This window comes from Triticum urartu, chromosome 6, assembly GCF_003073215.2.
Source record: "Triticum urartu cultivar G1812 chromosome 6, Tu2.1, whole genome shotgun sequence".
In the NCBI taxonomy this organism is placed as follows: Eukaryota; Viridiplantae; Streptophyta; class Magnoliopsida; order Poales; family Poaceae; genus Triticum; species Triticum urartu.
Genome location: NC_053027.1, coordinates 403,287,373 through 403,297,356, shown reverse-complemented (window position 1 = coordinate 403,297,356; position 9,984 = coordinate 403,287,373).

The following is a 9,984-nucleotide window of genomic DNA, read 5'->3' as shown; positions in this document are numbered from 1 at the left end:
AAATGACCCTAGGTCACTAAGGAACTGACACGTGTTCCAACGGTCAGATTTCAAACTCACACGGCAGCTTTACTTGGGCTACAAGCAAAGCTGACTTGTCCGACTCTGGACAAGATTCTCTCTCATAGTCTTCACTCAAAGACATAGGTTTTGGTTAAGCATCACTTCAGTCATTCTGACTGGTTCTCTTGGACCCCACATAACAGTATGGTGGTTCCTATGACTCAACAAAGAAGAAAAAGAACTATGAAAGATCTAAGTCTTCGAGCTCCATAGGCTTCATGCGATGTCTTCTCTTGTCATAGTCTTCAATGAGAATATCTTCATACATTTTTAGGGGTCATCTCTGGTACGAAAACCGAATCAATGAGGGACTTCTACCTGTGTTATCCTGCAATTCTCACAAATACATTAGTCCCTAAACTAGGTTTGTCGTCAATACTCCAAAACCAACTAGGGGTGGCACTAGATGCACTTACAATCTCCCCCTTTTTGGTGATTGATGACAAACTAGTTGAAGTTTTCAACGGGGAATATAATATGTGAAATTGTAAAGGATAAGGAATTGTCTTCATAAGTTGCAAGGGCTCCCCCTGAAGATGTGCATATAAGTAATTTGCTTTTGGAATGCAAATGCACATGGCAGGTTGTGCTTGTGGAGATCCTCTTGAACTTATGATGACAATCCACTATGCATGTGAAGGTATGTGAAGATAATGATATGCATAATGGAAAATGGACGTCTGCAAAATGATCTAAGTGCGGAATTTATCGTCGCACATGCGGAATTTATCATCGCATCACAAAGTGGCAAATAAGTAGCAGACGACCATCGAGTTTAAGTGTTACAACTCAAAGAACGAAATGTATCAAAACAAGAGTTGTAAACACGAAGCAAAATATAAAGCACCCGCCCATATGGACCCGCTTGAATACTATCAAACTCATATGCTTCTCCCCCTTTTGTTAGTAAGGACCAAAAAGGTTTGAAGACATAGAGCATCTACTCGTTCCCATGAAGAGTAGGGGAAGCAGCAGGGTCGTCGGTGGTGTTCGGCGGTGCAGAAGAACTTGGAGCAGTGTCGAGGCGTGCTGAAGGAGGTGGCGGTGAAGTAGCATCGTCTACATCCTCGATCACTCTAGCATTCACAGTTGCAGCAGAGGAAGAGAACTCAGAGTCTTCAAGAGATGGAGTTCGTCGCAGCACTGCCCTTCGAGGAGGTGTGGAGTTAAACTTGAAGCATTCAGAGAAGCCATCCTCTTGAAGATCATCTTCAGAGCACATCAGCGTCAGCCCTTTCCATGTGCGTCGAGAGGTTTCATGGGCAACAAAGGCATTCTTGGTGGCAAGATTGCGAATGCGGTTGACATCCACCAAGAGGCTTTGCATTTGGCGCTTCAGCCAGTCATGATGCCTATCCTATTTGTGATGAAGATCCACCAGAAGCTCTCGGTCATTGAGAACACGAGTGCGCTTCTTGGGTTTTTGGGCAATTGTGCTATCGGTGGCTTCAGTAAGGGCAGGAGGTGGTGCACGTGTAGTTCCAGTCAAAGGATAAACACGAGTGACTGCTTCAACTCCTTCAATGTTCTGAGAAAAACTGTGATGCTCCGCATTCTGAAGACTTAGAGGTTCCTTGGCAGGCTCATGATAAATGGCTTCAATAGACATATCCACATCAGGCAGAAAGATCCGATGATTGTGAGCAGATGGTTGATATGAGATAGCGGAGTGAAGTTTGATCAGCTGCATTATCCATGGAGCGTAGAACTTCAAGCCAAAAAGATCAGAGCCTGATGAAGCAAGTTGGCGGATGAAGAAGTCCTGTGCATTGAAGAATTTGCCATGAAGAATATAGAAGACCAAAGTCTTCATTGCACCTTCTAGCTTGGCATGTGGAGAATGTCCTTTGATGGGACAGAGAGTTCGCCTTATGATGTGATAAATAGTCCGTGGCAGATACTCAAGGTCTTCAACGAAGAACTCCTTGGGATATGCAGCATCTTGGGGCAATGGCTTCATCATACTGAGCATCTGACTCATGTTAGGTTCAGGTTTCTGAAAGATGCTCTCCACAGCTTCACTGTGAAGCTGACAGCCATGTTCGTAGAGATTGCCAGGAGTGGGCAGACCAGTGTGCTCAATGATATCAAAGGATTTGGCTTCGTGATGAACATTTCCTGTCATCCACTCCAGGACCCAAGTCTTCGGATCTCTGTTGTACCCACAGATGTGAAGTGTGGCATAGAATTGGAGCAGCAACTCTTCATTCCAGTGCTCTTGGTGGGTGACAAACGGCAGCAATCCAACCTCTTTGAAGCAATCCAGAGCTTCTTCCAGACAGGGCAGACCAGCTTTTGCTTCGATGTCATGACGCTTATGTGGGAAGATGCGACCTTGATTATATAGAATGCAGGAGTAATAGCTTCGCTGCGGATAGCTCCAGAACCGATCAGATGATATTCTTTCCCTTGAGTAGGGGTTCCTGGAGCTATTGAAGAAAGTGTTGTCTGCTTTGAAGCCATTGACATTGAAGGATCCATGTGCTGATGCAGGACCTGGAAACCTGGGCAATCGTGGGATTGACTTTTGTACCTGAGGCCTGTGCTCAACATGATAGTCGAACTGAGGACCAGCAGTAGGCACAAGAACAGAAGCAGTGGGATCAGTGGCTTCGCTGACTTCTAGTGCTAGGGTTGGTGAAGGCTCCACATTAGCTTCAGCCATGACAGCGTCAATGGCTTCATTGGTGTTGGTGGTGGCAGCCTCAAGATTCTCAACCTCCACTTGATGAGCTGGAGGGTCGGGCACAGTCACGTTCTCCTCGAGAACAGCTTCTTGGTGGGACGGGGGAGTAGCAGCTTTTGGGGTTTCTTCTTCATCGGCTGATGCAGCCGGAATGTCTTCAGCAGCTTTAGCTTCAGACTCAGAGACTGGAGGCCTTGGTCCTTTGCGAAGCCTGCGTAACGCTGGCGATGCCTGTGGAGTTGGAGTTGGCTGGGCCTCAAAGTCTTCTTCCTCTTGTGCTTGTGGGCGATTAGCCCATGATGCATCCTGAGCAATTGGCGTCAAAGGATGACCAATGCTGATGAGCTCGCTGTGCGTTAGCACAGAATATGATACCTGTTGGTGCTCGAGCTGAGGAAGAACTGCATCATCTTCAACATGGTCATGGTGACCAATGTCTTCAGCAGCGATGGGATCAGCTGCTGGAAAGTCTTCAGCTTCATGAGCCTCTGTGAAAGCAGGCTCATGGACAGTCAGTTGGTGCTCTTGAGGTTTAGTGTCAGGGCGAACCATGGAGATGGGTTCAACAATCAAGGGCTCTGTGGGAGCAGCCCGTTCCTTCTTGTTCTTCCGCTTCTTCTTGGAGGGAGCAGTAGCAGAGGCTTCAGGATGTTTCCTCTTTCTGGCATCAGCCTCAGCAGTCCTCGTCTTCTTCAATTCAGAAGCGGTTGACCTGGCCTTTGGCTTCGAGCCAGTCATGCTAGTTGGGAAGACAATGGGATCTGCTTCCCGCCTTGGTGCGTCGGGTTCGGCCATAGCGGGCTTCTTCTTCTTCTTTGCAGCCATCCTGGGGTCGATGCCAGGACGCCCAAGGGCCTTGCGCTTCTCAGCCTCATTGTAGGCTTGCACACACTTGTCAGCCAGGCTCTTCATGCGCTCACGAGAACCTTGAGCTTCTTCACGCTTCTTGAGAAAGCTTCTTTAAGCTCGTGCAGCATGAGCTTGAAGTTCTTGACCTCTTGGACGCTGAGCTTGGCCATATGCTTCTTGAACTGAGCTTTTTCATAGTCTATCTTTTGCTTCAGTTCGACAATGCGCTGAGCTAGAGCTAGCTCTGAAGCAATGACGCCATGGAAGGCGACACTGAGACCAATGGGAAGTTGCAGGTCTTCGAAGCTGAGGTTGGGCATTTCAAACCACTCATCAATGAAGTCGTGGATGATTGCCACGTCAAAGAGAGGAAAATTGTTGAAGATTTCTGCTTCTTCTTTGCTCTTGATCAGCTGCTCAAGAGCGTCATCTGCAAGATCTTCATCACTGGATAGATCAATGCCATCGTTGCGCAGAATAGCAGCAGCTGTCAGTTCTTGGTCGGTGTGTGGCCGAGGTATCTTGACCTTCTGGGGCTTGGAGATGTGTGACAAATCTTCAGACTGCACACTGTCTTCAGGAGGTGCAGTGGCCAATGGCTTTGCCCGTGAGATTTTTGGTGCAGAGGCAGGCTTGGAAGCTTTTGGCTGCTTAAGTTTCTTTGGCTTCGGCGCTACAGGCACTTCATCTGATTCAGCGTCATCTGCAGGCTCATCCACGGCTGTCCCTTGAACCAAGATATGGGTAATGAGACCTTCAAGGTTGTAGAAAGGACCGATGACATTGGGTTCTGCATCACGTGTGCCGTCAGCCCGGGGAGCAGAAGGACCAGGGTTGAAGTCTAGTCCCAATGACTTCTTGTTTTCCTTGGCCGATGCCTTTGCGTGCTGGAAGTTGCGCTTGAAGAGATTATCGTCACGACACCATAGCAATGATGATGGGTCAGCATCTTCAGGCTGAGGTCCACGGACCATACACGGGTAGAAACCCTGAGCAATAGCTTCAGCTTTGTTCTTGGGTGGAAGGCCTCGGAAGAGAATATCACCCCAAGGACTTTTGATAGCACTCTTCTCAGCATATTCCTTGGTCACAAATCTGTAATTGTACCACTGTTCTGCCCAATATCTTCGAATCCACTGGATTCGGGTCTTGCGCTGATTATAATCCTCTTCAGGATATGTCTTGTGAAGTTCTGAGAGGTCATCAGGCAAATCTTTTGAAGTTCCCCCACGACGCTGTCTGCCTCCCTTCCTGGCAGATTTCTCTGAAGCCATGAACTTTAAACTGAAAGGCTTCAATACGTTCAAAGGATTCAAGGGCTTTCGCTTGCTGGACAAACAGGAACTGGCTTCGGGAGAATTTATATGATGCTGTAAGAATTCTGCAAATGAATGCAGACTATGAGAACCAAGGGATTCTCCCACGGACATGTACCTGTGACAGCATTAAGGTGCGAGGGAAGGGGAAGAGGTCATATGCATTCTCAGAAGATTTTGAAGATAAATAAGTTTAGAAGACATTGACCTCATGGTGCGAAGACATTCACTCATAGATAAGGAGTTGGTTCTAGATTTGTATGAATCCATGGATCAGTACAAGTGAGGAATCTAACTACTTTGTGAGGCATAAGTGAATACACTAGGCATATTATGAGATGCAGTATGAAAGAGATCCAACTTGTGTGAATAGAAACTACTTGTGGTAGAAAGTGACGAAGCTATAGGATCAAAGGGGCCGTAAAAAGGAAGTTTTATTTACCACACGAAGAATTGCTAGACGGAGTGGAAGAGGAGGCCGAGCAGTTCGATCGTCCATGCCCTAACTTGGCGACGGAGGACACCTACGGCGACGGCGGAGAAGACGATGTCCGCGGTCGGTGTGAAGACGGCGTCGGAGAGGTTGCGGCAGTGAAGCGCTTCGTCGCCGACGTCGTCGAGGGCTAGCGGTGGCGCTAGGGTTCGTGAGAGAGTGGAAGAAGAGATAATGACTACAGTGAGACGTGTATTTATAGGTACAGGGGCGGCTCAGTGTTATTACACAGGTGCCCCTGGCGATTCACATCTGAGGAACACGTGGCCATCATGACGCATATTGGGGGTTGTTCCACGTCCCACGCACGCCTGGATTGTCGGGTGGTCGTTCCCACTTCTCCGGGTTTCAGGTGAAGGAATGAGCATTGAAAACGGACTTAATGTTTGTCTCTGTATCTTCTGCTGGCAAGGACGCAGAGAAGACATTCGACAGTTTCAATAGAATGCATATGATTTGGAGAGATAGAGTTTGAGATAGAAAGCATAGAGAGGTTAGGGTCCGATCACATTCACATAGTTCAAAAGATTCAACACGAAGACATAGCTATAAGTGAATGCTGTAGAGGACAGAACACTAATATATATATATATATAATCAACATAGTGAAGATAATCGTGAAGACATGTTGAGATTGAAGTCAAACCAAATGTGAAGACATAGCAAATGTAACGCCATGAGTGAAACACTTCAAACAGAACCTTTGGTGGTGGCGTTACCCACCGTATAGGAAGTATTAGACCCAGACACGGCGCACAATTATCATGGCGTTCTGATGTCAAATTCCACATTAATGTATTCACACTTAGAATGTATGTCTTCATTGATTGAAGATATACTTTACTTCGTGTGTTGCACATCTAAGTCATCAATATGCATAAGTGTTAGGATGTGTGCCTGATCACAGGACATTTGAGGATTCCAAGATATTTAGCTCACACCGTAACTTGCAAAATCTCTTCTCATCCAAGGGCTTGGTGAAGATATCTGCCAATTGTTCTTCAGTGTTGACGTGTATGATATCAATGTCTTCCTTCACAACATGATCTCTGAAAAAGTGATGACGAATTTCAATGTGCTTTGTCTTCGAGTGCTAAACTGGGTTGTTGGCAATCTTGATGGTGCTTTCATTGTCGCAGTAGAGTGGCACTTGCTTCAGATGAATGCCATAGTCCTTGAGTGTTTGCTTCATCCACAGAAGCTGAGCACAGCAAGATCCAGCAGCAATGTATTCAGATTTAGTAGTGGAGAGAGATACACAGTTCTGCTTCTTTGAAGACCAACATACAAGTGATCGTCCCAGAAAATGACATGTGCCTGATGTAGACTTGCGATCCACCTTGTCACCAGCATAATCAGCATCCGAGAATCCAACCAGATCAAACTCTGAGCCCTTTGGATACCATAATCCTAGAGTTGGGGTGTGAGCCAAATATCGAAGAATTCGCTTCACAGCTAAGTGATGCGACTCCTTTGGTGCCGCTTGGAATCGAGGACACATGTAAACACTAAGCATAATATCTGGCCTAGATGCACATAGATAAAGCAAAGAACCAATCATGGAGCGGTATACCTTTTGATCGAAGTCTTTACCATTGTCGTCAGGACCCAGATGATGTTTGGCTGGCATTGGCGTCGTGAAGCCTTTGCAGTCTTGCATACCGAACTTCTTCAGGAAATCTTTGAAATACTTCTCTTGAGATATGAAGATGCCGTTGCGTTGCTGTCGTATTTGAAGACCGAGGAAGAACTTCAGCTCTCCCATCATGGACATCTGATATTGCTCTTGCATCATATATCCAAACTCTTCACTATACTTCTGATTGGTGCAGCCGAAGATAATGTCGTCCACATATATTTGGCACACAAACAGTTCACCATCATATGTCTTCGTGAAGAGAGTGGGGTCGAGGGAACCAGGTATGAAGCCTTTGCTCTTCAGGAAGTATTTGAGTGTGTCATACCAAGCCCGAAGGGCTTGTTTGAGGCCATACAGTGCCTTGTTGAGCTTGTATACCATGTCAGGATGTTTTGGATTTTCAAAGCCAGGCAGTTGTGCAACATACACTTCTTATTCAATCTTGCCATTGAGAAAAGCGCTCTTCACATCCATTTGATATAGAAGTATGTTATGATGATTTTCATAGGCCAGCAGTATGCGTATGGCTTCAAGTCGAGCCACAGGAGAAAATGTTTCATCGAAGTCAATTCCTTCCACTTGAGTATATCCTTGAGCAACGAGACGAGCTTGGTTTCTGACAACTTGACCATGCTCATCTTGTTTGTTGCGGTATATCCATTTGGTGCCTATTATATTGTGCTTTCGAGGATCAGGACGCTTAACCAGTTCCCATACATTATTCAGCTCAAACTGTTGAAGCTCTTCTTGCATAGCTTGAATCCATTCAGGTTCCATGAAGGCTTCTTCAACTTTCTTGGGTTCTGTTATTGACACGAATGCGAAGTGCCCACAGAAATTTGCTAGATGTTTTGCCCTTGAACGAGTGAGCGGACCAGGTGCATTGATGCTATCAATTATTCTCTCAATCTACACTTCATTGGCAACACGAGGATGTACAGGGCGAAGATTTTGCTCTTGCTGATCATTGTCGTTGTTAGAGGGATTGTCTTCAGGCTGAGCATTGTCTTCAGGTTGATCAGGTGCGGAGATGATAAGTTCCTCTTCAGGTTGAGCTTCAGAGGGTATGATTTCTCCAGTTCCCATTAGTTTGATTGATTCACTGGATGGAACTTCATCCAGCACATTTGGCAGGTGCTCTCTCTGTGAACTGTTAGTCTCATCGAACCGCACATCCACTATTTCAACCACTTTATAATGAAAGAGATTGAAGACTCTGTAGGAGTGTGAATCCTTTCCATATCCAAGCATAAAACCCTCATGTGCTTTTGGTGCAAATTTTGAAGTGTGATGTGGATCCTTGATCCAGCACCTGGCTCCATATACTCTGAAGTAACTGACATTTGGCTTCTTGCCAGTAAGGAGCTCATAAGATGTCTTGTTCAGAAGCTTGTGAAGATAAACACGATTTATTGTATGGCATGCAGTATCAATGGCTTCAGGCTAGAATTTTCTTGGAGTCTTGTATTCATCTAGCATCGTTCGGGCCATCTCAATGAGTGTTCTGTTCTTGCGTTCGACGACGCCATTCCGCTGTGGCGTGTATGGAGCTGAGAATTCATGTGTGATGCCCAAGGTATCCAGATATGTATCAAGGCCAGTGTTCTTGAATTCAGTGCCATTGTCACTTCTGATGTGCTTTATCTTGGCGCCAAAATTGTTCATAGCTCGATTTGCGAAGCGTCTGAAGACATCCTGCACTTCAGTCTTGTAAAGGATTATGTGTACCCAAGTATATCTAGAGTAATCATCAACAATGACGAAGCCATAGAGACAATCAGTAGTAGTAAGAGTTGAGTAATGAGTGGGACCGAAAAGATCCATGTGGAGCAGTTCGAAGGGTCGAGTGGTTGTCATGATTGTCTTCGAGGGATGTTTGGCCCTCGTCATCTTTCCTGCTTCACAGGCACCGCATAAGTGATCTTTCTTGAACTTGACGCCCTCGATGCCTATGACATGCTTCTTCTTTGCAAGGGTGTGGAGGTTCCTCATGCCAGCATGCCCTAGCCTCCGATGCCAGAGCCAACATTCTGAAGCTTTTGCTAGAAGACATATGGCAAGCTATGGTCCTATTGAGAAGTCTACCACGTACAAATCATCTTTCCGATACCCTTCAAACACTGGAGACTTGTCAGATTCCATTAGAATAAGGTAGTGATATTTTCCAAACATTAAGATCATGTTCAAATCGCAAAGCATTGAGGCATACATTAAGTTGAAGCCAAGGGATTCAACAAGCATGACTTTATCCATGTGTTGATCCTTTGAGATTGCAACTCTACCTAAACCCAATACCTTACTTTTACCAGTGTTAGCAAATGTGATGTGACTCTTGTCGGATGGACGTAAGGTTGAGTCCATAAGAAGGCTTCTTTTGCCAGTCATGTGATTGGTACACCCACTATCAATAATCCATTCTGAAGACGCTGGTGTCGTACCCTACAGTGCAGTTAGGGGGTTAGGCTTCACGAAGAGAATTGTGAAGCAAAAACATTTGACGAACCAGTGGGTTATGAAAGCTTAGATCCAGATTAGGACTGATAGGGAGAGTAGCAAGCGATTCAGGAACAAAGTACATAGTAAGACCATTCGGGCAATTGATCTTGCGCCCTACAAGATGTTTAAGGTCCCCAGCAATAGCGTCAGACGATTTTGGTTTTCTGTTGGAGAACCTTCCCTGCAAAAGAGAGTTAAGCATTCTTAGCCACCCACATCTTCAAGGGTGGCTTAGAAGCAATATGTCTAAGTGTAGCGTCTGAGAACTTTGGCTTTGGAGCCCTAGCAAAAAGTCTTGCAGGCGGACAATAGTACTCATAAGAATAAGCAGAATAGTTCTTGGTCTTATGAACATGGCGGTTCGATGAACCGCGCTCATATTCATAGGCCTGAGTATGGTTTCCCTGCAAAACATTTGCGTTAGTGCGACTCAGGTGAGTCC